This window comes from Natrix helvetica, assembly GCF_964273705.1.
Source record: "Natrix helvetica genome assembly, chromosome: 2".
NCBI lineage: Eukaryota > Metazoa > Chordata > Lepidosauria > Squamata > Natricidae > Natrix > Natrix helvetica.
Window position 1 is genome coordinate 135,075,001 of NC_138552.1, and position 24,023 is coordinate 135,099,023.

A 24,023-nucleotide genomic window follows, 5' to 3' on the forward strand; every position below is an offset into this window, starting at 1 on the left:
GCCAAGATCAACATGACAATCTATGCAGTTCCCCATTTTATAACCTTAAATTGTACAATTATATTGAATGGCAAAAGGTACAGTTACTGAGAAAACAACTGAGACATTCTAATTGCAAAAGAACGTTATGCAACAACTTGTTTATAAGATTTTCCTTCTGGATTCATCACTCTTTGTTCTTTCTTTTATGTCATTATCAAATCATTGATTTCCCATGTTCTTTTCATGTTCTTTCTGTGCCTTATAATACCACAAGAAATTCAAGATATAAAAAAGGCACAGAAGAACTTATGTAACTTCTGTATTCAGGCAACCTTAGAACTTCTTTCTCTAAAGAAGTGTGGACTACCCAGAGGCAAGGACATAGTTGGAGTCTACACCTATATGCCAGCAATTGGCCCATCTGCTTCCATATTCTTTCTTCTAGTGCCCAGAAATCCCGTCCAGCCTGATATTCATTCCAGGAGGATATAGGTAGTTCTCAACTTACAACAGTCTGTTTAGTTACAGTTCAAAGTTACAACAGCACTAAAAAATATGACTTAATGATCCTTCTTCATAGTTACAACTTTTGTAGCATCCCCAGGATCACAAAATTCAGATGCTTGGCAACTGATTCATATATATGACCGTTGCTATGCCCCAAAATCAATGGGGAAGCCAGATTCACTTAATAACCAAGTTACTAACTTATCAACTGCAGTGACTCACTTAACTATGACAAGAAAAGTCATAAAATGGGGTCAGATTAATTTAGAAATATCTCACTTAACAACAGAAATTTTGGGCTCAATTGTAGTCATAAATTGTACTTACAATCTAAAGCATTTCTGGATATTGGCAACTAAATGGCAAAAGAATCAGACTTTTTCTGATGACTGAAAAATCTATGGTGCTTCTGTCTGAAGAATTATGGAAACCCATAACAGAGGCTAAAAATCAGTAAGGGTAATATTGGGTTTTGTATTTTGAGTTTTTCTTCTGTGAGTCACCATAACTGTGTTGGGCAGCCATATAAATTTTCTAAATATCAAATAGTCTGTTCTAGAAGTATTTGATTTTACTTTCAAATGTTCTTTATTGAGGCACTGATCTTTATAAATAAAAATATACACAATTTCTAAGTACAAGCAGTTTGGAAACATACCTACCTAAAGAAAAATGTTCTACCATGCTTAGTTTGTAGCCTACTATCTCTCCTTGTAAAAGATTAGACTTCAGTTTTGTAATGAGATAATGGACAACAGCTATGCGCTCTTTATTTCCTATGTGCTTCCTCCACCAGTGGTTTTTAACACAGTCTATTCCCTCCTGATGGGAGAAAAGCATTTATTTATTTTTACAAAATGTAGATAGGGATAGGAATTTGCATCTCTGAGATGAGATGGTTTTGTGATAGCAACAGCAGCTATAGTTGGTTCACTGTGGATTTTTTCACAGTGTTTTGGCCAAACTGAGTTAATGCTATTAATGGTAATGATGGTTGAAAGAAGCACTTGCCCTTCCAAAACCTAATACTTCTAGGTACTTTCAACTACATCTTCCCATGAATAGTCACTGGGACTAGGAATTCTAAGAATTAATCTAACATACTTTAGGAAGGCACCAAGATGATGAAAAACTGGATGGAATAGCAAAATCACTAATAGTTGAGAATTTTCATACTCCTGACAAATCCATAGCTAGCCATAGGGTGGTGGACTTGCAAGCTGAGAAGGAACATATTCATAGACACTACTCCAATAAATCAATTTGAAAACGGCATATTTTAACATGTTGGAATTATCACAATTATTTGTACAACTTGAAAATAATAATATGTCCTTTTTCCCCCTTTCAAATGCCACAAACTATAAGCAAATGCATGTAAATATGCACGTTATGAAATCAATCTAATATTACATTAATATCAAATGCCTTGTTCTTTTTCCATCTTCCAATCAATACAAAAAATAACAAAATATTTGTTAACAAATGACAAAAGAGGCCAAGTGGTAAGAACTGTTTTCCTCTCATAAATAGCCAAGAAACATTTACCTGATTTCTTTCCCATTTCTGAGCCCAAAGGAAATTGGCTGGAACCAATTAGTCACAGAGTTGCAAGGCTCTTTTCTATTTTCTGCACTCATGCAGAAGTGGACATTTTCCTTTCCTAGATAATCTGGATTCCTACTTGAAACAGGGTGGAACTTTGGTGACACAGAAAGCTCCTTCCAACTCTGCCAAGTCCTCTTCCCATACCACTTGATATTGCCTGGAACCCTTAATATTTTTGGGAAGGCAGACTTGGATTGCTTTCCACATAATCAATGCAAGATATGGTATAGCTACAGGCAGCAATGGAATAGGAAATAGGTTAAGTTTTTTAGGGAGATCGCTTCTGAACAAAGCTACTTTTCCAATCTACCCCGTTCTTTTCTAATGCCCAGTAGATGAGATGTACAAATACTATAAGGCCTAAGTAGATGTAGCTCTTTCCTTTAGGTTGGGATATAGTAAACTTTTGAAATGGCAGACACCCTTTTGCAATTTCTCACAACACAAGAAATGCCAGTAATAATTTTTGTTTTTTTTTTAAATGAAAAGTACTGAAGTACAAAGGCAAAATCTAACCAAATCTTATGTGAGAACTCATAAAACGTGTAAAAAACTGGAAATTTGAGTCATTTTAAATTTTTAGAAAAAATATTTTGTAAGTCAAAGGGCACCATCTAGTGGAACTGTGGACACCCAGGCATTATATTAAGAACCCCTCCATGATAATTTTTGCTTCTGATCTTCCATTCATCTAACTTATTATTTGCAGCCTGTTTTCAAAATACAATGGGTTCCTATATGACACCTGCATTAAGGACATAACCCACCATTTTTAATGAAAGGAAGTGATTTCTTTTTATATATTTTAAAAATTTTGTCTTCTCCTGCCACAGATACCTCATATCTGAGAAAACTGTATTGGTGAAACATATATACAACAATGACGGTATATCTGGTAAGCAATCTTGTCACTGCTTAGATTCATCCAATTAAGTTCATACTGTTATTTATTTTATAATAAGCCTACTGACTAATCCACAATTTCTGTAACACTGCTCATTATAGCAAAAGCCTGCTGCTATTGAGTCTTCAAGATCAAGTGATCAACAGAATCTCTGAAGACTAAAGATCAAGTTTATAATCCATTAAACAACAGCACTAATATGAATTGATACATTCATATTATCTACAATTATATGCTGTTTTATTAAAAATGCCTCAAGTATTATATAAAATGTCATAAGACCAAGTAACACCAATACCTTTTTTTAGAAATCATCTCATTAGTGCCAGATTCTTCACAACAACCTGTTCCAAATTAATCAATACCTCAAAAGAATGCTATAATGTCACATGCCTAATTATGCTAAATGTCAATTAAAATCACTAAACAAATAACTAAACTTGCCAAACCTCCTGAAACTCAGATCTTACAGCGCCATCCAATGGACAAAAGGTAAAGCCAAGCTAATCAGGAAAGGAAATAGCGGGATGGAATATCAAGCACCCAAAAAAGCATTAAAAACCCCTGTAGTTCTCAGGGAATCTGGTTTCAGCCAACAAACAGTTCTCAAGCGCTTCAGAAATAATACATCATTGCAAAGTAAAGTGAAGAGCAGAACTAAGATGCTCAATGACACTCCTTGCCAAGGAAGACAATAGCTTGATTAAAGATAGCTAGCAGCAACCTGATTTAAGAGGCAACCCTGAAGTGGTGAAATTCAATTTTTTTTACTACTGGTTCTGTGGGTGTGGATTGGTGGGCGTGTCAGATAAAGGATACTGCAAAATCTCCATTCCCTCCCAACTCTTGGAGGAAGGATATTGCAAAATCTCCATTCCCACCCCACTCTGGGGCCAGCCAGAGGTGGTATTTACTGGTTCCCCTAACTACTCAAAATTTCCACTACCGGTTCTACAGAACCTGCTGAATTTCACCCCTGACCCATGTTACTTTGTTGGAAACAACCATGTGATTTCCTCCTTTGCCTTGTCATTCTTGTCAATCTTGTTTGTAAAACTATGACCTTGGATGACAACCCTGACTTGACTTTCTGAACTTTTGATTAGATTTTGACTACTCTTCTGAATGTATTTGTTGAAAGCAAAACCCTCTCTGGCAAGCTTTCTTGTTCAGAGACTCTGTTTGGTTTACATTCCTTTGTTTGCCTGCCTCTATCAATCCAGCCTTGAGTAAACTGCTGTTCTTGTTAAGTAGGATTTGAAAGTCCTACATCTTCAAAGATCCAGTGACCAGCTTAGGCGGGTAAGGTTTTCTTGTTCTCCCCTTCGCCCCTGCCCTGCGAACCTGTGGCTTATATTTAAAAGGAGGATGCTTTTGGCTGCACATGATTATGTGGGCTTTTTTTTTTTTTTTTTTTGGTCAAGGCCAGATTTTGTGATTTTAAGATGATCGGAACTCTGCTGCCCTGCTGTATGCAGCTCAAGAAATAGTATAATCTGCTCTTGCTTGGAGTTCTTCCAGGATTTAATCTAGTAAAAGCTTGTTCCTTTTGGCTAAACCAGCAGATCACCAAATTAAGTTTATTTTGTTGTTGTTACTATTATAAATTAAAGGACATAAAATGGCCATTCTGGCACTTCTACTATGAAAATTGTTCTGTATTTATGCTTTTTTTTTTTAAGATCACCAACTGCATTCTTTTCTACTGCTAATAGTGACAAAAATCATTCGTACAAATTCATTACTATTAATGTTTATATACCACTCTATTAATAAAACAGTAGCTAAAGTGAGAATCCAGCTTTCCAGAATCATTTATTGAACTGCCTATTAATTTCCAAGGGATTGAACTCAGGGCAAGAATACAATGGGGGGAAAATCCAAAGTAATATTGAATAACTTCATAAAATGAACCCTACAGGAAAACCAGCCCAATTTAATGCTGCAGTGGAAAAAAAAACAGCTCACATCGATCCTAATCCTCTAAAAACCCCTGTGGCTTGTTTTGTCCAGATTAGGATGTTAGGTTGTTCTGTATCCATGAGAACAGAGTCCTCAGTAGTCTATTGTGACTAAGTTCAGAGAGATCAGAATGACTTTTTGCTGGATCCACATCAAGATGAATTGATTGAATTGGTATATTAGATGATCTGTCCAGATGACTCTCTATCCTCGCCCTTCTCGGACAATGACAGGAGGCTTCCTTCAATTTTATACAACAGGAATGATTGATGGAGTTTCAAATTGCCTGTCAAACATAACTTCAGGTAAAGAGGTAGTCATGAAAGTTTAGAAAACATAAACATGCCTGACCATTTGGTGCAGTGTATTCGTAGGTAAAAATACTTAGTGTCCCTAAACCCTTGGGTAATGACAGGGAAAGCAGTAGAAGAAATAGATGCAATCTTAATTAATATGAAATGTGAAGGTGGATCAGTCAGGTTGATTGTTAATAACAAATGTGTGTTGAAAGAGGGAAAATGGATCACTGTGATCATGATTTCACTTTTTAGAATGGAAAAGGAGTCATAAAATATAATTATAGTAGTGGTGTGTCTTGTTTCAGTTTCTCTCTCTCTCTCTCTCTCTCTCTCTCTCTCTCTCTCTTGCACGGGCGCAAACACACACACGTTAGGTGGAAATGTTAATAACTCAGAGATTGCCACAAAGAAGAGGGAGTCAGTCTGTCCTCCAAGGCACCTGAGGTTAGAACAAGAAGCAATGGGTGGAAACTAATCAAGGAGAGAAGCAACTTAGAACTAAGGAGAAATTTCCTGACAGTTAGAACAATTAATCAGTGGAACAACTTGCCTCCAGAAGTTGTGAATGCCCCGACACTGGAAGATTTTAGGAAGAGACTGAATAGCCATTAGTTTGAAACAGTATAGGGCAGTGATGGCAATCCTATGGCACGCGTGCCACAGGTGGCACGCGGAGCCCTTTGTCAGGGCACACAAGGCGCTGCCCTGTCAGCTGGCCAGCGCACATGTGCGTGCTGGCCAGCTGAATTCACCCTTTTTAAAAGCCATTTTTCGCCCTCCCTAGGCTCCAGAACCTTTATAGGAGTCTGGAGAGGGCGAAAAGTGCCCCCCCCCCAGGAGGCCCTCCAGAGGCTTCATGAAGCCTCCGGAGTGCAAAAAACCGGCCCTACAGGCAAACTGGAAGTTCGGGAACGGAGTTCCAGTTTGCTCGGAGGGTCATTTTTACTGCTCCAGAGGCTTCAGGGAAGCGTCCTGAAGGTCCCACAAGCCTTTGGAGCGCTCAAAACGACCCTCTGAGCAAATGGGAAGTCACTTCCAGTTTGCTCGGAGGGTCATTTTGACTGCTTTGGAGGCTTCAGGGAAGCTTCCTGAAGGTCCCTGAAGCCTACGGAAGGCTTCCGGGGGGGAAGGGGAGGCTGTTTTCACCCTCCCCAGGCTCCTATAAAGACTCTGGAGCCTGGGAAGGGCAAAAAAAGCATGCAAAAAATGGGGGGGTCGCGCCTGTAGTGGACGCATGCCCACTGGGGTGGTGGTGTCACGCATTGCATTATGGGTGCGGCACGCCTGCACACTACCCCCCTGCGCTCCCCCCACTTATGGCACGCGAGCCAAAAAAGGTTCGCCATCGCTGGTATAGGGTTTCCTGCCTGGGCAGAGGGTTGGACTAGAAGATCTCCAAGGTCCTTCCAATTATTCTATTTCTATTCTCTATGTCTCCTGGGCTCTTCCATACATATTAGCCATGAGTGCATCCAAAAATAATCTTAATTTGTTGTAATTTCACATTTCTCAGTATGATATTTGCTGTGTATTACCCAGTGGTGGGTTTCAAAATTTTTTAGAACCTCTTCTGTAGGTGTGGCCTGCTTTGTGGGAGTGGCTTGCTGGCCATGTGACCAGGTGGGAGTGGCTTTGCAGTCATGTGACTGGGTGGGCGTGGCCAACTTGTAAAATGTGGTGAAACCCACTTAACAACGCTCTTGCTTAGCAACCAAAATGTTGGCTCAGAAACTCTGGCATTTGAAGCGCGCAAGTCTTAAAGCTGTCAAGTTACAAGACCCTTGCACCCCTAACCCTTTAGAAAAAAAAACCAGGGGTATTCAAACTTGACAGCTTTAAGACTTGTGGACTTCGACTCCCAGAATTCCTCCTCTCGCTCTTCATCTTGATGATGTGCAGACGGGCGGGAGGAGGGTGGGAGCTGGAACTGGTTCTAAACGGCACTGTACATTTGTGGAATCTCTTCTATAGAAGAGGTTAGAACTGGCAGGAACCCACCCCTGGTATTACCTGAGGTCTATACAGAAATGTGACAATATCAAGATACTGCTCCAGTTACAAAACTATCAGCGCAATTCAAGAGAATATGGCAGCTGTCAGGGTCTGTGGACCTCCATCCAGATGCTGCTGCATTACAATTCCCAGAAGCTTCAGCTGGATGGCCGATGGAAAAAGATGTGCGTGACTCATGATTTACCAACCATCTGAAAGCTACAAGTTCTCTATTCCTAATTAGTGTAGGAGGAGAGCTGTACTGTTTGTCTATTGTAGCAAAAAAAAAAAAAACCAAGATGACTCTAAAAGTCCTCTGTCAACTAACAAGTGCTATTAAAAGACATAACCTTTTAACAAAATGTGTTAGTCAGAAAAGGTGCTACAAGACTCTGAGTAAATAGAATATTTTCTATTAGGAATTATGTCTTGTTCATTCCCTACATTTCTCTTCCATTATTTTCAAAAGTCTTAAGGCTAAATGTTATAGAAATTGCCTTCCTAAAATCTGCTAGTATTTATCCATCAATGGAAATACGTGACAAAAAGAAAAATCTAATTTTTAAAGATGTAAGTTTAGATCCTAGAGAACACTTGTAAAAAGTATTAAATGTCTAATTATGATTACAAATATTATGAACCTTGAAAGGACATCATGAATAAAAAGGAAGGTTATACACTGGGATTAGAACCGTTGTAAAATGTAGTAAAAAGCATCCCTTTGTACTGGTCTCCCGATATGACAAACATTATTATAGGAATGACTCTGAGTAAGGCACTTCAAATAATAAACCCCCTTTTTTCACTCCCAATAGGAAAAATATGAATATACTATTACTAGCTGGGAGACACAAATTAAGAATTAAATGAAAAGAAAACTGTATCCTAGGTTCCCGTCAAAATAATAGAATTTTCCATTAATTAAAAAAGTCATGTAGATATAATTGTGTCCTCCACCACTGTGTTACACTGGGGAGCGAGTTTCTGATTATACAATTGGGTTACATAAATATTTATTTTTTAAAAAAAACAGGCAAACCAAATAAAATCAAGATTTGGGAAGGAAAGGGAGTTTTAGGGCTGGAATATCTGTATAAGTGACATATTTGATCCTCTTTGATCCTCAATAGGAAAAGCAGTAGAGATACTTCAAGACTTCCCCCCCCCCTCCTTCCCCCCCTGCATACGATTTCACAAAGAATATAATTCTGGTCTCTTTTCAAACTGTTAGCAAGGGTCAGTTCATCAGCCACTAATAATCCAGAAGTGAACCAAACTGTAATATCTGAGCCCCTTTTCTACAGACAGTACAGCCTGCTCTGAGCATGGGTATTAAAAACTAGTAGCGACCAGTTTTTTCCCATATTTAGGAAGAAAACACTAAAATAGAAGCCTTGGCTTTAGATTATTTTAAGAGAATCTTAGAATCCCAGCTCTAAAATGAAAAACAAAAACCCCAATCCATTTGTGGTGATTTGCATCATTAATCTGCCCATTTTAGCCATCCTGCTCCTCCCATTATATGAGTGCAATTCTCAGCCACCAAATGGTTCCCTATTTTTGCAATGTACTAAAGAAGGGGTCCACAGCCCCCAGTCTGTGGACCGGCACCAGTCAGCAGCATGCCAGAAACCAAGCTGCACAAACAAGCAAAGCCCCATCCGCAGGATGCAGGCAGCGTATGAAACCACACCCCCTCAGGTCCGTGGAAAAACCTCTCTCCAAGGAACTGGTTCCTGGTGCCCAAAAGGTTGAGGGCCGCTGTACTAAAGGAGAAGAATCAAAATGGTGGGCATAACTGTTTTAAAGGCATACTAAATTTAGAGGTTAAGAATAACATAAGCACAGATTAAATTTCCTGGGTTTAAATCTCTTGTTTTGTAAGAGGACTTCCTACAAATGGTTATATAACTCTGTGGAGAATCAAAAAGAAAAGAACCCCAACAAGTAAGAAATTCCAAGGGAACTTGTCCTGAAACTTTAGAGAAATTTCCAATAAAATCCATTAAAAGTTCTCACCCCCCCCCCCCCCCAAATGGAACAACTAAGGAATTCTTTCTGGTACCATTAATTTCTGAAGACTTTTCAAATTTGGAATTTTGTTACCTTGGTTTTCTGTGGCACTTCAACAGAATCCCATCTTTGATAAACACCCTATGAGGAAATATTTTGGATACGGCTATGTCAATGCACACATTTTGTACAAAAATTATTTAAAAATATAGTGAAAAATATAGCAACCAAATACTCTTATGAACAAATGACAAGGAAATAGCCCCAATTGTTATGCAATTGCCAATTTATTGATTTTATACTACCTTCTTAGAGAAATATAAATGATAAAAAATGATCTCAAAATGGAGCTTTTCTGGGCAGTCTTTGGGCTACTGTTGGTTCTTCTTAAGGCTCTCTGCATATGTTATATATTGTCTTTGATCTGATTGTGGATGCTTTAATTGTGTTTTTTATTTGTGTAAACTATCAAAAATTCTTCAGGATTATGCAGGACAAATAGAGAGGGTGTACTGGTAGAAATTTGTGGATTGAAAATACTTATTTAGAAAATGCTTTATAGTTTCTTGTATGTTGTGGTAAATACAGTATGGTATCAAATGAATTGAGACTTTCTGCGTTCTGAAAATGAATGAAAATGAAATTTGCATTGATGGTTAAATTTGACATTCTGAGTTGCTTCCACAACACTGTTAAAGTAGGAGCTAACCTGATGTCCATTAGAAGGCCATTACAAAGGATCAACCCTCAAGAAAAAACATCTCTGAAAACTGCCCCCCTTTGCCACCCTAAAGTTGGGAACTCCTATCAACTTTTCCCAATGTAATCAATCGGGCTGAGCTGATTTCAAGAATGCAGCAAAGGGGCCACAGCACATGTGTAAGATGCTCCTACTAGGAAACACTGTCCAATACATGGGCCACTGCTCTTTGAACCAACTTCAGTTTCCAAGTAGCCTTTAAAGAAAAATCGTGGATAACGTATTACAGTAGTGATAACAGTATGAGCCATTGTAGCAAGATTCTTCTGACCCATCCTCAACCAAGCAAAGGGCCACTCTGGCCACAGTCTGCTATTCCAGCAGGAACCACAACTCCAGGAAGACAGTCCAAGTCACGGACCTGTTCTTTCAGGGATAGTGGTTCCCTATCAAGAGACCGCACTGGAGCAGACAGAAAACCCCAAAGGACAATCAGTAACTCTGTCTTCCCAAGATTCAATTTCAATCTATTCTATCCTATCCAGACCACAGCTTTCAGGCACTGGGGCAAGATTTCAATGACATCACCAACCTACTGTACTTATGTCTATGCCAATGTGTTTATCTAATTCCTAAACGGTCCTATAAACAATTATGTTCTCATTTGTTGCCTAAGCATATAACTTTTAGCTACCATTTAGGCACCTTCAAGTTAGTTGCCTTCAGTTACTTTCAGCTGCTGCTCTGAACTGCTGCTGAAGTGCTGGCTTTGCCATTTATTTATTTTTTTGAAGGGGTGGGGAAGGTGTTTTACTAGCTGCTGGCTAGCTGTAAGTTCTCACTCTCTCTGCTGGAGTGGTGAAGCTGCTGGCTTCTGCTTCCCCTTTTAATTAGTCTACTCCTGTTTGTTTTTGTCACTTGCTAAATGCGCAACTCCATCAGTTACAAAATCTTCATCTCTGCTATATCATATGACACTAAGTGTTTTCCTCCACGTCCACTCAGTGTTTTATTGGAGATTAGGTATGGTTCAGTAGTATTCTTCAAGCTGCCTAAAAGACCCAGGGTAGGGGGAAAAAACTAAGGGGAGGAAGAGCTCATATTGCCCACTGCAAAGCTTTCTTTCTACATGATGTAAAGCTAAATTTTGATTCAAGTGTCCAGAAAATGTCTCTCATTCCCTTCAAGAGGGTTCTTGGATCTTGAGTTGAAAATCTCAAGATGTATCATACCTTGATAGCTCTATGCTGGGAATTAATTTCTGAGGGATCATGCACAGAATCTGCATCTGATTAGTAGTTCAACACAAACTCAAAGGTTTTATTTATACCACGAGTCACACCCATGATTTAGGGATATCTGTTCTTCTTCAAATTCCAGACAGCAATTTACTAAGAGAGAGTTTCCTCAGGCATTGGAGGAAGCCTTAATTAATAGGCACAGAAGTAATCTCATCAAAGTGACGCATCAATTCTATTCCTTAGCACCACTTTAAATACCCCACCCCCCCAAATACTGGATTTATTGCTTTTATGGTCCATCTTCCAATGTTATATAACTTATCAACAAATGTAATTCATCCATCTGAAATTAAAATGGGGGATAAAGAGTGTGCTGAATGTGGTTCCTATCAGACGGAGCAACAAACCCACAGGTTGGTCCTCAACATTTCTTTAAGACTCAGTAGGAAATATCTGGGATAGGGCTTATATTTCCTCCTACTTGTTCCCTCCAAACTTTCAAAGACCATAGCAATCAAATGTTTCTTAATTATCTGCCTCCGAATGCCATCCTGCATAATGGCAGCAGTGTTGATATTTTGTTACTGTGTGCAGTAACAGTACATTTGCTCTGACTATTATAGAGATGTTATCTGAGTGCCAGGAGCTAAAATGTGTATGCTTTGAGATGGGATATATCTGGAAACCATTTTCATGCTATACTGGTAATGAACTAGAGAGTGCTTAGAGGTGGCAAAACAAACAAACAAACCCCAATACTTTTAGATAATCTGAAATAGATCAACACAATAGGTCTTTCAGCCCAAAGAAACTTTGCTCCATCCAAGAGGGTAGCAACTGAATGTACAAAACGTTTCCTGAGTCAGAGATAAGACACCCTAAATCCCAGGGCTCACTTTTTCTTACTGCACAGTTAGCCACTCCAGATTTTTGACAGAGTCATTATATTATTCTGCCAACCATTTAAACTGGGCAGTTCTAGTCATCTGTAATTACAAGGAAATCATGAAATGTTTGAAAACTTTAAAATGTCCATGCCCCACTGATAAAAAAAAGCAACTTTAAAGACAACTCTGTTAACCTTTATTACGATGCCTACAAAAGCCACATTAAACAGATAAATTATATAGAAAACAAAATACAGTGAACAAATAAATTATCAAATACCTCTTAAACATCTAAAAATTAATCTGACCTGAACATGGGACCTTGTTCCTATCTAACATGGGATTTTGCTTCTATATGTGACAACAGCAGCATGACTTCTCTATGCACAGACATGGAAGAACTTGAAAATTCCTACAATGGAAAAATGGACGGTGATGTTAATGGAATTGGCTGAGAAGGCAAAATTGACTACTTTGATTATAGAAAAGACTGTCTAGCTTTGTTTCTGCTTGGAAACTATTTTTGGACTTTTTGTGTGAAAGTGAAACAAATGAACTTTTAATGTTGGGATTTGACAAGTGTAAATTGTTTATTATAGAAATTTGTGTACAACTTAATTTTAGAATAAGATGCTAATGTACCAGTATTTTATATTTATAGCTGTACTAAAGAAAGTTGGAAGTTACTCTTTTCTTGTTTCTTCCTTTTTTCTGCACTAATTTTGCTCTTCTTTTCTTTTTCTAACTATTTTCTTTTATTGAAACTTAGTAAAATTTTATGGGGGAAAATTAATTTGAACTTCATATGAAACAGCAAGAGCTCCCAAATTCTACATCAGAAGGATTAATGTCTCCTGCATCAGGCCAGAAGAACCTTAGCAGATCTTAACTCAACAGCCATCACCATATTCATTCAATATATGAGGGACAGTAGGCCAGTAGAGAAGTTGTTCTTGCTTTATTACAGCTTCCAGGGATAATTGGATCTGGAACATACGTCTATATTTCTCTTCACCATGCCAAACAAGCACCATAGCAACTATTAAACCACTGCTGAACTTAAATTCATCCATCCTCAACATAATCTTCTGCATCATATCAACTTCCCCAATCAGCCCACCTCATTCTAGTTAATTTCTAGAAAGGTAAACAACTGTGGCAGAGAAAGATCCTATTTAATGTGATGGCAAGGGTAGCTCAAGTCCCAAAGTACCATAAATGTCATGACGGAAAGAACTGATCAAGCCTTGATGTCCAGTCCAAAGTTTGACCTTAAAATACCTCTAGAAAAAAAAAGACTGTTATTAATTCAGAATGTTAAAGAGAAAATCCATATATAATTAGCAAATATTCCTGGCCCAACAATCCATTCATAACTGACAATGAAAGAGGTTACTGAAGTATAGCTGCTCTGATATTTTAATCTCCCACACCACATTCATCCTTTACAAATATCGGGTGTTGAAAGATTTGATAATTCAGATTCCACTTTGAATGGACATTACTTAGAGACACAATTTTCTCCTTTAAAGGAAAAGCAATGCTAGTTGTGGAGAATATTTCATGTCTCTCTTAATGGAGTTGCACTCTCTCATTCTGAGAAAAGAAAACAGCAGGCATGCATTCTGTATGCTTATATTCTGCAACCTGCTGTTTGTATGTAATGCAATGTTGAGCATTACTAACCAAAGTATGGAAGATCAAATCAAATCAATCTTTATTATGGTCATAGACAGGACACAGAAAATAAAGCATCCAATCCAATAAAATTCAAAATATAGCCATATTAAAAATATATGTGTTGTTGTGTCCACAATCTCAAAAAGAATTTGGTAGTTCTGAAAAAACGACAGAAAAGAAAACTGAAGTGATCATGGGGGAAGCTTTTGATTCATGCCAGAAAGGGTGGTCATTGCCACCTTTGGCTTTAGAATAAATTGCATGGGAGCTAGTATTCAGAAATGTTTGCCAAAAATATAGTTACCTCATGTCTCCTGAAAAGCTATGTTTTACATTTGCTTTTCAAGGAAACTTAATTGCCTGGAAAAGAGCCATAATACTTTGCAATAACTTCAAAGAACATCAATGGGGAAAAAACACCAAACAATGTGCAATGTAGAAACTAGGCTTGAAATAAAACCTTATTTTTCAGACTTTTGTCGTAGTAGGTAAGATCATAGAAACTGATCTGCCTTGTGTATTTCTGCCTTGTGTATTTATATGGCTCATAGCTCACCTTTTGCAGAAGAGTTCAAAGCAATATACAGCGTGCTGCCTCCTCTTATTTTTCCCCACAGCATCCACCCAGTAAGGAATGTTGGGCCAAGAGAGAGTTATTGATTCAAAATCACCCAATGAGGTTATGTGGCTGAGAGTGTCCCTTGTTCCCGTCTCTACTCCAGCATCTTTATAACTACATCACAGTATATTACACTGCCTGGAAGGAAACTGATAAACAAAAATCCCTACCCAATATTGAATACTCTATAAGGAAATGAATGACATTCTGGGAACATAATACCCACCCTCCCTCCCTCCCTCTCTCCCTCCCTCCCTCCCTCTCTCTCTCTGTGATGTCCTGTTATATCTTATTATGAAACTGAAGTCCAACACACCTGGAGGGAACTTGGTTGTCAATGATGGGGTTTAGCAGCAGAGATGTTGCTGAACTACAATTCTCTGCTCCCTTGCTGTTTAAAAGACCATCACAGATTTTTTGCTAATTCTTTAACCAGCAATTTACAATTCTGTGCATATATGAAGTATCACTGATATGCATATTTCCTAATGAATATTTACCTTGCAATGTATCTTATATTTTTCGCAAGGAATCCCTGGAAAATCACTTAAGAGCAAATGAACCACTTAATATTGGCACAAATGAAGCAAATGCACCCAAGAGTATCCTCAACAGGTGTGACTGAAAATGTTAATTTCTAAAAATTTTGAATCCATACATGATCTCAAAAATGAATTGCACGAGGTTCAGGGAGGTTTATTCCCAGATAAATGATCTAGGATTGCAGCCCAAACCTATAATTTCCATATTCATGAAGTAATGAGCATCACCAAAAGATACTGAAGTAAAGTTCTTGATATAATTCCAGTGAATAAACATTTAGCAGCAGCAGCAGCAGTGGTTCTTCAGCAAAAAATTTAACAAGAAGAAAGTACACAATGCACTGAATGCCTGCGTTACATACTGAAAAAAGCAAGCCCCATCATAACTGAATTTAACACTGTAGCTACTACATAGCTCTGTAAACCTTTGCCAGGTAATTCACTGTAATCTGGGTCAAGGAAATGAAAAAAAAATATAGCCACTTTTTTCTCTTGCTCGTTCAAGGTTATAAAAACAAACATTCCATAGGAAAAATAGAGAGGGGATGTTGGCAAGGCAAAGGCTTTCCAAGAGACAGCTCTATCTTCTGTGGTTCTTGCAAGTTTCAGTTTAACAGCCAATTTAGATGTCTTTAACGATTTGCTCTTAATTTAACTTTTAGGAAATGAATCCAAATTATAACACAAGAGAAGCACAAGCAATGTGTTTTTTCTTCAACCACTTTAAAAAATAATTTATTTTTGTTTTTACTTATCACACTATGGCTAAAATATTGGCTGTAGCTGAGATGGAGAGAAGTGATCTCAATTTCAAGAGAACCAAATGTAATCAGTTAGAATGTAATATGTCTCATATTTTCGTGTTTGAAAAATCATTTGCATCATCAAACCCCAGTCTCATCAAATATAGGGCAAGGAGCAAGCAAACAATAATACAAATGAATTTTTTTGCTCTACACAAAATTTTCTCTCTCATTTTTTCTTTAGTTTGCTGTCATGAGTGTCTTTTCAAAGGTACAAAAAAAAAAAAAAAAAAAACAGAGCCCAGGAATGCAACAGGCAAACACAAGGGAACAAGAGAGGGAAAATTAAATAAAAAAGGAAATAGCTAGCAACCATAACATAGCAATATTAAAATTATTTCTCAAGGGAAGAGAATTTAAGAAGGAAAGGGTTTTCTTCCTCTTTAATAGAGTTGGGCAACCCTTTTTAAAAAAAGAGAAAAGAAAAGAAAATGCATTTCTCCCCAAAGTACAGTGCTAGGTTTTGAATACGCAATCCATTCTTTGCAAAGGAGAGACTAAGAGAAGAACAGTCTCTTTTAAATAGCTTCTGCTAGGGGGGGGGGGGGGAGGGGGAGGGGAGAGAATTGGCCAATTGCAAAGGAAATTGTCTTTCCAGCTGGTCTCCATCACAAGTGGAAGCTGCCTAAAGAAGGCACCAGGTTTCCCCCCCCCCCCCCAATTTTTGTGCCCCTCCACTTCCCTAACCATAACCAAAACCAGACCTGCTCAGGGTCTCTTTTCCTAGAGGTAAAGTGTTAAGAAAAAGAGGAAACCCACACAACTGGGAATAAACCACGATGAACTCAATTAAATCTATATTCAACTATGCTAATGTTAAATACTTTTAGAGGCTGGGGACTTTCATGATTCTTCTGACAGTGGAGGGCTTTTAGATTATGTGCATTATTTTGAAGCACAGAGATAACATTACAGCTAGTACAGGTTTACCTGTACGACCAGCCAACTTTCAAAAGCTTTCATCTGTTTTTATTATCCTCATGACAAGAGCTTATTGTCTTGCTGCAGCACTACTTGAGTAAATACATTTTGACATGATGAAAGAGAACGTTGGTCTTACCTGAACGTTTTTTTCTGGAGTAGTGGAGGGAGGGGTCACAGCAGGGTTAACACAGCCTGATTGGTCCATTTGACTGAGAGAAAACTTCTTAACCTTCGCCTTCTCCCGTTGGTTCCCAGTTTCCGCGATGTCACGGCCAACAACTGCAAGTCAAACACAAACAAGAACAAGCCCCCCCGGGGCCTCCCGATTCTACACCTCCCGGACCCTGTCTAACTAACTAACTAGGGCGGGAAATGTGACCCCTCCCTCCACTACTCCAGAAAAAAACGTTCAGGTAAGACCAACGTTCTTTTTCCAGTAGAGTGGAGGGAGGGGTCACAGCAGGGACATACCCACGCTACGTCCCCGGGCGGGCCGACTGGGTCCCAGGTGAAGAATCGGCCACCACCCTCTGAAGGACCCTCCGGCCAAAGGATGCCTCAGCCGAGGCATAAGTATCCAAACGATAGTGTCTAATAAAAGGTGTGGGGGAAGCCCAGGCCGCCGCCCTACAAATATCCTCGAAAGGTGCCCTGGTGGCCCAAGCCGCCGAAGTAGCCGCACTGCGGGTGGAGTGCGCAGTGATCCCCGATGGGGGAGTCTTCCCAGAAGCCCCGTAAGCCTCAACTATGGCCAACCTAATCCATCGTCCGATGGTGGAAGAAGACACCTTACATCCTAACGAGCCTGGACGAAAGGAAACAAATAACGCTTCCGTCCTCCTAATGCCCTCAGTTCGCTTTAGGTAAATGCGAACAGCCCGGCGAACGTCCAGCTTATGCCACACCAACTCCCGCTCTCTCGAGGGATTGGGACAAAAATTCGGGAGCACGACCTCCTGGGCCCTGTGAAACTGTGAATTCACCTTCGGAATGAACGAAGGATCCAAGCGAAGGACCACCCTGTCCTGGTGTATTACACACAGGTCACTGCGTGAAGAAAGGGCCCCCAACTCTGAAATGCGCCTGGCCGATGTAATGGCCACTAAAAACACCACCTTAAGGGTAAGCAGACGCATGTGTACCGTCCTAAGTGGTTCGAACGGGGAGCTCGTCAGAGCCTGGAGAACCAGGGTCAGATCCCAGGTTGGAAACCTATGAACCGGAGGCGGACGGATGTTAGCCGCCCCCTTCAGAAAACGCTTAATCAGTGGAGACCGGGAAAGGACGGGGGAACCCTCCCCCCCCAGAATGGTGGCCAAAGCCGCCACTTGACGCCGGAGCGTATTATGCGACAAGCCATCCTCCAACCCCTTCTGGAGGAACTCCAACACGTTTGGGACGGTAGCCCTAGAAGGATCCAACCCCAAAGGAATGCACCACTTCGCAAACGCTTTCCATGTGGCATTGTAAATTCTAACCGTGGACGGCCTCCTAGACGCCTCTAAGGTGGCTATGACTCCTGACGAAAGTCTCTGCCCCCTCAGGATCCTCCGTTCAAGAGCCAGGCGGTCAGATGGAGCCACTGAGGCCCTGGGTGATGTAAAGCCCCCTGACTCAGAACGACCTCCCCCGGGGGAATCCTCCAGGGGTCTGCTACCGACAGCTGGACCAGGTCCGCGAACCAGGGTCTCCTCGGCCAGTATGGTGCTAACAGAATAACGAGAGCCCTCTCTGTGACTATCTTCCCTATCGTACGGGGAACGAGGGGAAGGGGAGGAAAGGCATAAAGGAGACCCGGGGGCCATCGGCTCCTGAGAGCATCCGCCCCTTCCGCCGACGGAGACTGGAACCGGGTAAAGAACCGGGGCAGCTGAGCGTTGTCGGGGGAGGCGAACAGATCCACCCGAGGTGTGCCGAACCTGCTGCATATCTTCCGAAACAACTCCGGGCCCAGTTGCCACTCGCCATCGTCTAGGGTTGTGCGACTCAGCCAATCCGCCTGAAGATTGGACACTCCTGAGATGTGCTCCGCCACTATGGAGGCCAAGTGTCTCTCCGCCCACAAGCCCAACGACTGCGCCTCTCGCCAGAGAGAACGTGAGTGGGTGCCCCCCTGGCGATTGACATGGGCCTTCGTCGCCACATTGTCCGTAAGCAGGAGGACATGGCGCCCCCGCAGGTGATGACGAAAAGTCCTTAGGGCAAGCCGCGCGGCTTTTAGCTCCAGCCAATTGATGTTGTGGCGGAGATCCGAGGCAGACCAACGTCCCTGGGTCATGTCGGAGTCCATCACGGCCCCCCAGCCGAAGAGGCTGGCATCCGTCGTCACTGTGACTCTCTCGGGCTCCCAAAAACAAGCCCCCTGTTGCAGTGCTGGGGACAACCACCACCGAAACGAGAGTCTCACCTCCACCGGTAGAGGAACTGGACGCAAGGAGTTGCTCATCATCCTTCTCTGGACCGGGATCAAGGCCCACTGGAGAGGTCGCAGGTGGAGCCGGGCCCAGGGCACTATCCCTATGCAAGAGACCATCTTCCCCAGAAGTTGAGACAAGGTCAGGATGGAAACAGACCGACTTTTTTGTACAGAGGAGACCAGCTGGCGAAGGCTGGACAAGCGCTCTGGAGACAGACGGACCCTCCCTGACTCGGAGTCTATCACTGTCCCTAGGTGTAGAATCTGCCTGGATGGGGACAGGTGGCTCTTGGGAAAGTTCACTGAAAACCCCAACGCCTGAAGCCAACGGATCGTCAGCCGAAGATCCGACTTGGCCCTGGGGAGGGACCCTGCCTGAACGAGGACGTCGTCCAAGTAGCACTGAAGTCTCACCGGAATGGAACGCAGGTAAGCCGCCAGTGCTGCCAGGACCTTGGTGAACGTCCGCGGAGCTGAGGCCAGACCAAACGGGAGAGCCCGGTACTGGTAATGCCTGCCCCGGTGAGAGAACCTGAGATAACACCGGTGAGACTGAAGGATGGGGACGTGGAGGTAGGCCTCCGTCAAATCTACTGAGGCCATGTAATCCCCCTTCCGAATGCCCTGCAGAATGGATTTCAGGGACGCCATCTTGAACCGCCTGTATACTAGGTAGCGGTTTAGGCGTTTCAGGTTGAGGATTGCCCTCCAACCCCCCGAGGATTTTGGAACTACGAACAGATGGGAGTAGTAGCCCAGACCCCTCTCCGGCTCCGGAACGACCTCCACTGCCCTGATTTCTAGAAGATGGGCGACCGCGAGGTCCATGAGATGACGCCGCTTCGGGTCCCGAGCCGGGGGAAAAACTTTGAAAAAACTTGGGGGTTTGGAGAGGAATTCTAACCTTAGGCCGTGGCGAACGGTCGCCCTGACCCAACCGTCTGACGTGATCCGATCCCACTCGTCCGCATACAGTGCCAGGCGGCCTCCGATGGGATGACTCGGGTTCGAGTCATTTCCCTCTGCGGAAGGGGCGGCCGCCCCCCCCACGAAAGGGCCGCTTGGACTGCGGCTGATATCTAGAACGGTCCTGAAAACTCTGTCTATGAAATGACCTGTCCTGCCTGTATGGTTGGTATCGCTGGTCCTGATCCCTGTCATAAGACTTGAACTGGGGCCTGCGATAGGGATGACTACGGGACTCCGCCTTCTTGGTGGATGTGGGCATAACTTTCTTTTTATCTTTGTTTTCCACCAAAATCGGGTCTAAGGAAGCCCCGAACAAATTTGGACCCTCAAAAGGGGCAGCTACTAGGTCCCACTTGGCTTTATAATCCATCTGCCAGTTCCTGAGCCACAAAAGTCTACGAGAGGCCACAGAGGTGGCCAAAGCACTTGAACCAAATCTAACTGCGTCTAGGGTCGCATCAGCCGAATACTGACACGCTGCCATTATTTTAGCCAAATCCTGGTGTGCGCGCTCCTCCTGGATCGGAATGCGCTCCTGGAGCCGGCGGAGCCACATGACCGTAGTACGGTTAAAGTACGAGGCAGCAGCCGCTGCCCGCACCGCCCATGCTGAGGCTTTAAAATTTTTACGTAAAGTGAGCTCCGCCCTCTTGTCCTCTGCCTTAAGTTTGTCAGCCGCGTCCCCCGAAACTACTGGAGAGGAGGAGACTAAAGCTGCTATGGGCTGATCTATAACTGGAAGCTGAATAGCCTGCACAAAAGACTTTTCCATGTTGTAGGCGCGACGGTCGTTGCTGCCAGGTGGGGAAAAGTTAGAAGGACGGGCCCATTGGCTAGTAGCTACCTCTAAGAAAAGAGGAGGGGCAGGAATCTCCTCCTTATTGGTGGCCGTCGCTGAGAACATGACCATGTCCGGATCCGTGGGCGGTGGGACCGTGGGGTCCCCCGTGCCCACCTTTGTGGTCCTCCTAGCCTTCTTAAGCAATGGTTTGAACATGGCCTGGAGGAAAAGATTGGAAGAGCGAGGCGGCTCAGGAGCCGCATCCTCCTCCTCAGAGAACCCCCAATCGTCCCTCCGTGCCTCCCCCCTAGAGGAGACCTCACTCATGAGGGAAAGCGAAGAAGCCCTAGATCTGGACCTACTAAAGGGAGTAACTCGACTGTGGTGGTAAGGTCTGTCCCTTTGGGAAATGCCCCTAGAAATGGCTGCAGAAATAAGCCTTTTGAGATTCTCAGGGAGGTTTTCGAGATCCTCCTCATCTTCTTCTGAATCATAGTCTGGTGCCACATAGGCCCTGCTGGATCTCCTACCCCTAACTGGACCTGCAGAGGTACCTTCCAATGGATCCCCCCTATCTTCTTCCCTAATCCCCGGGAAAGCAGAAGGAGAGCGAGGCGCCCCCCGCTCCTGACTCCTAACAGATCTGCATGGGGAAGCAGAGGAAGAGGAAGAGGAAGGGCTGAACCCCCTAGCCACCGGTGGGGGAGGGCATGAAGCTGCCACGTGTGGGGATCTGGATCTGGGCCTAGGATCCCTGGCCTGTCTCTTCTCAGCCCTTTCAATGACCTTCTCGATGGCCCTGGATCGCCTGAGCTCATCCCTTTGCAGAGCTCTCGAAGGCCTGTCCTCAGCTGAAGGCCTAGAAACCCGAGGCCTAACTGGGGGAGTGGGCTCAACCTGATCTTCGCCTGCCTGAGCTGGCGCGGCCTGCTGGGACTCAGTTCTATCTGCCATCCCCACTCACGTGCTCCAGAACGAGGTTTTTGGTAGGAATTGCCCTTCAGCTGGTGAGAAACGCCTGCTCCGGGCCTCCGGTCAAGTTGCAAACAGCACAGCCACGTTTTTTACAGCCTCTCCGTGTTGCAAGCCCCAAACACGTGACTCAAAATGGCCGCCGGCTTCTTTTGGGCGGTGCTTTCAAAAGCGCGCCTAAAAATGGCCGCTCACCTCGCCCTTATTGCCAATGCCTGCAACTGCAAGCTCGCTTTCCCAAAACACTCTCTAAATCACCGCTGAGCTCCTAAGCCCCTAGGAGCCTTCCAAACCAAGAAAAACGATTCCGCGCTGCTGCCGTGGGCTGTAACCGGCCCGGGAAGCTAGCGGTTCAAATTAGAAGCCGAAAAGCCGCTTTCGCGCCGAAAAGCCCCAGCGCGCTGCGAGCCTCACCGGAAAGTTTTAAGAAGACAAATTAAAGCACGTAGGATCGCCCGGCACACCCGAGACCCCAGGCACCAGTCCGGAGCGATCCCTTAAGAGAGGGGGAGGAAGCGCCCCCCCCCCACTGACTATCTCAGCCTCCTGAGGGCAGTCGAACAACAGCCCTGCAAGGCGGACCATTAGAAAAAAAAAATTTTTTTAAATAAAAAACTCCAAATTCAAGGTGCCAACAACACTAACACTGACTAATAAAACCCACTAAAACTCTACTACTAGGAACCAAACCTGTGTCTTGGACCTTGACTGAGAGGAAACTGGGAACCAACGGGAGAAGGCGAAGGTTAAGAAGTTTTCTCTCAGTCAAATGGACCAATCAGGCTGTGTTAACCCTGCTGTGACCCCTCCCTCCACTCTACTGGAAAACACCAGTGTACTTCAGAATATACCCCATAGAACTGGACTGTTAGAAAGGAACTACAAAGAAAATTCAGCTTGACCTAAAAACATGTCAGTAGCTGAAAGGACTTTTCATTCTAACTGCTCTACAGTCAAGTGGTGGGAAGATTCAGAAGCTCACAGAGGAATTGGTCTGTGTGACAGGTACTACTTCTTTCCTCCTTTATCACCATTTTGATGATACTTCAAAGATTTTACTTTAACATAACTGCAAATGATCCTCTAAACAACTTCTCTAATTAAGTCATAGTTCAGTCACAAAGACAGCTACTATGGTGCATTTAGCTTTCATGCTCACTGGAAATACCTAACATTAAAAATAATTTGGAAAAATAATTACCCCATAATGTTTATGAAAGAAATATGCTCCATCGCAGCATATTAATTTTTCCCTAATGGTCATGGGCTCCAGCTAAAATTGAAGGCATTATGAAAAACTTTAGTACAAGGAACTGGTAAACACAGTGACCTCAAAACGCATTTACACAAATGTCATAACTGTGTTGGGTAAATACGGACTACCTATTATTTTCACTTCCAAACCACTAATCAGAGATTGAATCTACATTAAAACAAGTCAACAACACAAAATGTAACAAAGAGTTACTTTGTTCTAGCATGAAATCTACTGCTGATATGGCTCTAACCATATTTGTATTCTTCCATTCCCCTATAAAAAGGTTTCTTTCAAAAGCTAACAATTAAGCAGTTGTTAGATAATGTACGGTATTTTCAGAGAAAAGTCATATGTGTGTATGTGTGTGCATACATATTATTATGCTTTTCTTCTTCTATTCAATGATGTTCAATTCTTGGAGAATGTCTGAACAAATCGCTGCAACTTGGTCAGGTTTTTCAGAAGTGGATTGCATTGCCTTCTTCCTAGGGCTGAGACAAAGTGACTGGCCCAAGGTCACCCAGCTGGCTTTGTGCCTAAGGCAGGACTAGAACTCAAGATATCCTGATTTTCAGTCTGATACCTTAAGAACTACACCAAACTAGTTTTCACATATACATATACATCATATATATAAGACAAAAAGAAAGATTTCCTAAGGATTACTTCATCACTTTTGATGAATTCAATATTTTACTCCTCTGAAACCGGTACCAGTGGTCAGGGTGATATAAAGATATTCTAAAAGAATGCATAAAGAATTGACATTCAATTTTTTAATAATATTAAAGGGAATAAAGCTGAATTGTTCAAGGAGGTTACCTATGTCCAAATATAAAAGCTACTGCTATAAGTCACATAGACACCATCATTTGACAATAGTTTATTAAGCAAACCATAATGCTGGATTCATGCAGCATACAAGGCAAAAATCACAGAAACCTCATAAAAATTAACATTATGG

The 24,023-nt window shown here is 42.3% G+C and overlaps 1 protein-coding gene across 7 annotated transcripts in view; it reads right to left on the reverse strand.

Annotated features, from left to right (window-relative positions):
• Positions 1–24,023, reverse strand: part of PLCB4 (phospholipase C beta 4) — a 180,754-nt gene that overhangs the window by 105,263 nt on the left and 51,468 nt on the right. The window contains exon 3 of one of the 7 annotated variants that reach the window (XM_081940157.1): positions 9,361–9,408. The exons of the other annotated variants lie outside the window; for them this stretch is intronic. The gene's annotated coding sequence lies outside the window, so the exon portion shown is untranslated. The remainder of the gene's footprint in view (positions 1–9,360; positions 9,409–24,023) is intronic. 7 annotated transcript variants of the gene reach the window in all.